Here is a 7,170-nt window from a genome sequence, read left to right as displayed (position 1 = left end):
TCAAGGCAATCATGTCAACTTCAGATGTTATCACTCTTCATCTTGAACATAAAACTCCAGCAGATTCAATATTGGCATTCACCATCTATCACATCCTTCACATGAATTCTCAAGGTTTTCTGTTGAGGAGTGGTAATAGCAGATTTGATGTGGACCTGTTTCTTCCGGGTCACACTGGACTTGTGGTTACCATTGGGGTAGGTCTAGAAGATGGGGAAGTAGAGACGTTTCTTGGCCCAAGTCTCTAACAGCAGAGATGTAGAAGAGAAAGTGAGACCACGAAGAGACCCACCTTTGACTGCAGGGCACTGTCATCTGCTTTGGTGGTGGCATTAGTTGGATTTGGGGCAGTAGAGATAGTCTGGTTACTTGAAAGCGGTGCAACAGATGTTTGGTCGCAATAGATCTGTTTGGGCAGGAGCAGTGCCAGAAGCAGCAACCCCAGCCCCAGTCTGGCCACCATCGCTCTGCCCATGTCTGCTTGGTTGGTGCGCGGCATGACTCTCGGCTCATGCGGGCACAGGCAAAGTGGGATAGCATTTTTTTTTAAATGAAGAGAAAACCTGGTTATCATCATGAAATGAAACCATATATGTTGATCTCAACCTAGAGTATACGAAAATGATTCACTCTTGTCATTTGCACAGAACCCATTCTGAGATTTGCTCTTTCTCCATGCCCTTGGAGTAGAGGTTACTACAGAGACCAAATGCCTCTCTGTCTTCCTAATGGACAAAGTGTGGTAAGCAAGCTGCTTAATTTAGATATCTACATAATTAAATAATTAGGCAGCATATTAATACTGATTTGGAGCTTAGACTCTATGCACGCTATAAATAACAGCATTCTTCTCATATGCAAATGAGCATCCACCTATCTTGTAAAATGCTTCATGAAGATGGCACTTCACTGACTTGAGTGCTTATGAGATTCTTCGGATGCTGGAACTGATTACTTCCTTAGAGACCCCTTTGTCCTACTGCCTCATTTTTGCTAATTTTTATAGATAATAGATGTAGGTGGGGTTTTTCATTGGGACTGCCAGCTCCCCAATAATTGACACAGAGACTTAGTATTAATTACAAATGCTTGGTCAATAGCTTAGACTTGTTACCAACTAGCTTTTACAACTTAAATTAACCCATAATTCTTATCTATGCTCTACCATGTGGCAGTACCCTTTTTCAGCATGGCATGTTCATCTCCTGCTTCCTCTGTGTCTCACTGGTGACTTTGTTCTCCTCTATCCCATGGTCTCTTTTTGTCCATAAGTTCCACTTAACCTCTACATGCCTAGCTATTGGCCATTTAGCCCTTTATTAAATCAACAGGAGTAACAAATATTCATAGTGTACAAAAAGATTGTCCCACAGCAAACAGACACTGTGGTCAGTGGTAAGTCCTTGACCAGGTCCTGCAGCTTGTTTTCTGGACCTGGAAATAGAACTAGGCTCTCCTGCTTCCCAGGCTGAGTGTGCACAACCATATCCTTGAGTTTTTCTTTTAAATCTCTTCTTTCTTCTTTTATTTTCTGAAGTTCAAAGCTCAATTTATTAGAGTTTGAGAGAAAAGCAACAGGGCAGGCAAGCTGTAAATCCTGGCAGCTACTTGGAGGAGGGAGAAGGAGAAAATTCCACGCCTTTTCAGGTAGGCATGGAGGTGGGCAAGCGGCCACACAGTTCAAGGGGTCAAGACTTCAGAGAAATATAAGAAAACAAAGTGTCAGAGAAAGCATGCTTTGGCTTTGACTACTATCCCAAGGACAAAGTTAGAGAGAAGAAAGGGAAAAGAAGAACTAGAAAAAGCACAAAGGTGGAAGGTGGATTTAGAATTTCTACTCTAAGACACTTCTGGTTAAAGGAGGAGAAACCCATTGATTTTTCAAATGACGTCATCTCAACTGGTCTCTTTAGTGCCACAGGGCACTCACTTATTTCTTTAGTCTACAAGTGTTTATTGGGCTTTCAGTGTGTGCTCCGCACAACAGAAACCGAGATGAAGATGACTGGGGCTGGCTGGGTTACCTGATATTCAGGAAGGAGAAAGGGCTGCACAAATCAATGTCATGAAAAAGTGGAGTAGTTCCATGGACTGCACTGTAATGGTGGCAGGTAAGAATGTCATAGCATTGGTACCTGGTTTCAGTAATCATGACAAGATCAGGACTTAAATGTGATGTTGTTTAGAATATGTATTTTGGGGTGGGAATAAAAGAAATCAATAATGTTTAAAATGTCATTTCCTGAAGAAGATTTCATTTTCTGATATTAGCAAGTGTATCTTAGCACTTCTGGATCTGTCTCTGTCTCTGTCTCTGTCTCTGTCTCTGTCTCTCTCTCTCTCTCTGTCTCTCTCTCTCTCGGATGTTTGGTGCCCTGATGTATCACTCTCTGCCTTATTTCTTTGAGACAGTGTCTCTCACTGAAACTGGAGCTAGGTTGGTGGCAAGCAAAGCTCCAGCCATCCCACAGTATTCGGGTTACACATATGCTTGGTCATATTTAGCTTTGTATGTGGTGTTAGGCCCTGAACTGCACCCCACAGTGCTTTTACCCATTGGGCCATATATCTAGACCTCTCTTGGATTTCTTCTTTCAATGGATTCCATAGGAAAACCAATTGGTTCTATTAGCAGAAAGAGACTGGATTCTCCAGCTCTGCCGTGGGTTGGGGAGGAGCTCCTTGTGGAGAGGACTATTCTACTCTCCTCCACAGGCATTGCTCTGCTTCCCCAAGCCCCTGGTATTGCTCTCCATGATACTGGTGTCACGGGCACTAATTACTTTCCCCCAATTATTGAAAGAATGAGGCAGACATATTTTTACTATTTTACATTTTAAAGAAATGAGAAGGCCATAGTTTAACATTTAATAAAGGTGTTTTTTTTTTTCCTCTTAGAAAACTTAAGGGACTCAATGCAAAAATATCACACAATAAAATGTCATTCCTCTGGTGTACTGAGCCTTGACTCCTTCATGCCCTGTCCCTGAACATGCTGCTTGCTTGCCTAGCTGGAAAGTCCTTCCCTCAGTGATTTCAGAGCTCATCAGGGGCCTTGCAGGAACTCTTTCCCTTGCTTTCTGGGAGTATCTTCAAATGACTTAATCACATGAAGTACTAGGCCAAGACAGCAGCAGCAGCAGCAGCAGCAGCAAGTACACAGACAAAGGGGAGCTGTTTCTCCTTCTTGCCAAGGTTTGCTGACTGATGCTAGTCTTGTTTCCTCCCAAAGTAGTGGTTCTCAGTCTGTGGGTCCTGACCCCTTTGGCAAACCTCTGTCTCCAAACATATTTGCATTAACAGTAGCAAAATTACAGTTATGAAGTAGCAGCAAAAATAATTTGATGATTGGGGGTCACCACAACATAAGCAACTGTATTAAAGGGCTGGAACATTAGGAAAGTTGAGAACCACTGACTTAAAGCATTGACTCTGATACCTACATCCCAAATGTAGACCCGCCATCTCCCCTGCTGTTTGTAGAAGTCTTGCATCGTGGTTCCACAGCAGATTCATGTGAGGACTACTATACTTCAAGATTTTCACAAGAGATGCATAAAAAAATATGGTGGTTTTACATTCTTCACTGCCCCCCTCCACTCCTCCACCCACCATTATTTTTTTGGTCAGGGTTTCCTGTATCCTAGGCTGGCCTTGGACTTGCTTTGTAACCAAGAATAGCCTTAAACTCCTGATCCTTCTGCCTCCATCTCCCAGGCATGTGCTGCCACTCTGGGTTCTCTTTACTCTTGGATGATGAAGAAAGAGGTCTCCATCTCCCTTTTTCTGATGTGTGATTCCATGTGGAATTTCCTGGGCCAGGGAAGGTTGAGGTCTGTGAAGTTCAGCCTCTCTTTATGTCTCCTCCTCTGAAGCAAGCAGATTATTATGTAAATTTCTTTCCGAACTGCTCTGCAACTCCCTAGAGGAACATTTAGAATAAGGACACACATCTGCTCAAGGGCCAGCATGTGGCATAGAAAATCTACACACATATATAAAAACAAACCCAAACTACCCCAACCGAAATCTAAGTCTATAACAATGACTGAAAAATACTGTGGATGCTCAATTTTTATTCTATTTTATTTTAGCTAAGACATGATTCATAGGATAGCACTTGTTCTTTTAAAGTGTGCAATCAATATTTTTTCATATGTTAAAATGGTTGTGCAAATACCACTGCATTCTAATTCCAGAACATTCCTTTGTCCTCAAAGGAAGCTACTTTCCCCATTAAACTACGATGACCTTTAGTATACTCTCTGCCTCTATGGGTTTACTATCGGGCACTTTGCATATAAAAGAACACATACATTGTGTATCCTTTTTTGCTGTCTTCAGACTGCAACCCACATAACCAGGGACCCTAGGATGACTGTGGCTTATAATAAGTTTTGGTTTTACTCAATCACTGGGCAAGCCTCAGTGAAACATTTCACTATTAGGATAAGAATTTGTACTGTATCAAGCTGATAATAGAAAAATAAATAAATAAATAAATAAAAATGAAAAAAAAATAAAGCTTTCCAGCTTCATCTATGGTGTATTCTGGTCCAATGGCTTTTTATGGCTGAATGTTATTCTACTGTATATGAACATACAACTATCAGTCCATTGACTCACTGACTGATGACCATCGAATCATCCAACCTTTTTATATTTGATGCTGCTATGAACATATTTTTGTTTATATATATGTGTGTGTGTGTATATATATACATATATATATATATCATATATTGTCTATGGGTGTAAGTGCTGGATACTATACTCAGCTTGCAATCAACTTTTTAAAGAAGTGCCTCAGTTTTTGCAAGACAACCATTACCATTTTACATCCTCTCCAGCAGAGAATGACGATTCCAATTTCCCCATATTGCCCATTTCTGTGATTAGAGGCACCTTGGTAGGGTTGAAGTGGTAGCTCACTGCAGTTTTGATTCACACTTTCCATTAAGAACGGGATATTATGTCTCTTCTTATGAACTTGTTTGGCCATTTTTATATCTTCCTATATAAATGTCTGTTTAGATCTTTTACTCATTTTTGTATTCAGATAATTTCATTTCCTACTGTTGAGTGGCGATACTTCTTTGTATAATAATGTAGACGTTAGGCTTATCAACTTTACAATTTGCACGTGTTCTCTCCCATTCTGTGGATTATTGTTTCACTTTATTTTTCCCCAATGAGGTGCTTTATTACACATATGTTGTACATCTTCAGAAAAGGACTCCCAAGATTTTCCCTCCTGTGTGTTTTTGTCTTGCTTCTTTGTGGTCCATGATACTGGCTGAGGTTGTCAGAACAATGAAAAAAAATATAGATGTGACAACAGCAGATCACGGTGGCATTTTTTTTTTTTTTTGGTTTTTCGAGACAGGGTTTCTCTGTGTAGCTTTGCGCCTTTCCTGGAGCTCACTTGGTAGCCCAGGCTGGCCTCGAACTCACAGAGATCCGCCTGGCTCTGCCTCCCGAGTGCTGGGATTAAAGGCGTGCGCCACCACCGCCCGGCAACGGTGGCATTTTTCTAGGTCTTTGGGTTGGGACTCATCACCTCACACTTGTTTAATCTGCCTGTGAGGCTTGTGATGATTTTCTCAACTGTGTGATCACCAGTGAGTTAAAATTCACCAATGCTTCATCATCACAGTTAAAAACAAGAAGCTGACTTTGAAGTGTGGCTGGATAAGAACCTGACATTTACCTCCTTCTCAGCTTTGGTGATGCTCCAGAGAACATCTATCAGGGTATTTGTGCTCACCATTATGGTGTCATGAAAAGATGGCGAGAAGAGCTACTACTTCCTTCATAGTGTCTTCTGAAGCACAAAAATTTTAATGTTCAATAACTTTATTTTCTTTGTAAATTTATCTATGCTTTTCTTTGTATATATTTTTTGAGTAAATTTATCTATTTTTTTCTTAATGGTAATGAATCAGAAGTCATTTTCTAACCCAAAGTCACAAAGATTTATTTATACTTTCATTTTCTTCCAAGACCTTTTAAATTGTAGATCTTTTAATTATGTTTTTGATCCATTTCGAGCTAGTTTTTTTTTTTATATAGTGTGTGACCAGATACTATCTTTATTCTTTTGAGTGCGTGTATCCATTTATTCTGGTACTGTTCATTGAAAAGTCTGTTTTGTCCTCCAAGGAAATTTCGGGGCATCCTTATCAGAAGTCAATCGTCAGTGCTGATTACACTGAAGATCCCGAGTCCATGGCAACTTGCTTTTCTCTTGCTATTTTCAACACCCTCCCTTCGCTTTGGGCTATTAATAGCTCATGATGTGCCAAAGCTCCAGTCTCTGAGTTTAATCTACCTTCAGTTCATTGAGCTTCTTAGTTGTCTATGAGAGCTTTTCCTAAAGTTTGAAACATTTTTAGGCATAATTTCTTCAAATATGACTGTATTTTCTGTCTTTGTTTTGTTACTGGTATCTCCTGGGTCTTAGGCCCTCTTCAACAAGAACTCAGTAAGATACAAAGGGGCAACAAGTAAGGTTTGTCAAAGAGAAAGTGGACACTCAGTATGGCTACCCGCAGAGCTATAGAGTGCACACAGAATACAACCCTGTATCAGAATGCCTGTCCATCACCATGGATGGGGTGCATGCAATCTAAGACACTTGCCTTACATGAAAGGGAAGGGGAACTCTTGTTAGATAAAGACCAAGTGACAGTGCTCCTTGGGAAATCAAGTGACTCCTCCCATCATTGTTGATGCGAGAAATTCATTTGCCCCCAAGACAGCTGTGTATTGAAAAACCAGTCTAGGAAACATCTACTATAACCTACTTAGTGTCTGATGTTAGTTTGACATATCATATATTAGTATTTATTACGAAAGAGTTTGACTTTTCTAACAATGAGGAGATTTATAAAAAAGAAAGTATGCTGGCAGGGACAGGATTAGTCAGTGCAGGTGGAGAAAGGCCCAGGGGCTCCGATTTGCTATCTTGTCTCATGTTTACTCCTGTCTACATCATCATCTCTCTGTGTCCTGATTGGTGGGCTTGAAATCTATCCTTCTCTCCATATTTGCTTTGAAAAGATTTGAACTAGAAGTCACTCACCCTTTTGTGAGATGCTTAAGAGTGCCTTACGAATGAGTCATGGCATTATTTTAAAATCAAGGCTTTATCATGGAAGCAGGGGCCCG

At 40.6% G+C, this 7,170-nt stretch overlaps 1 pseudogene; it reads right to left on the bottom strand.

The window, feature by feature from the left end:
- Positions 1–244: 244 nt before the first annotated feature.
- On the bottom strand, positions 245–475 carry LOC102905304 (signal transducer CD24 pseudogene; annotated as a pseudogene).
- Positions 476–7,170: the final 6,695 nt, after the last annotated feature.

Source organism: Peromyscus maniculatus, chromosome 3, assembly GCF_049852395.1.
Source record: "Peromyscus maniculatus bairdii isolate BWxNUB_F1_BW_parent chromosome 3, HU_Pman_BW_mat_3.1, whole genome shotgun sequence".
NCBI classification, from domain to species: Eukaryota; Metazoa; Chordata; class Mammalia; order Rodentia; family Cricetidae; genus Peromyscus; species Peromyscus maniculatus.
Note: the sequence above shows the minus strand (reverse complement) of the source record. Positions and strands in the feature narration are given on the sequence as shown.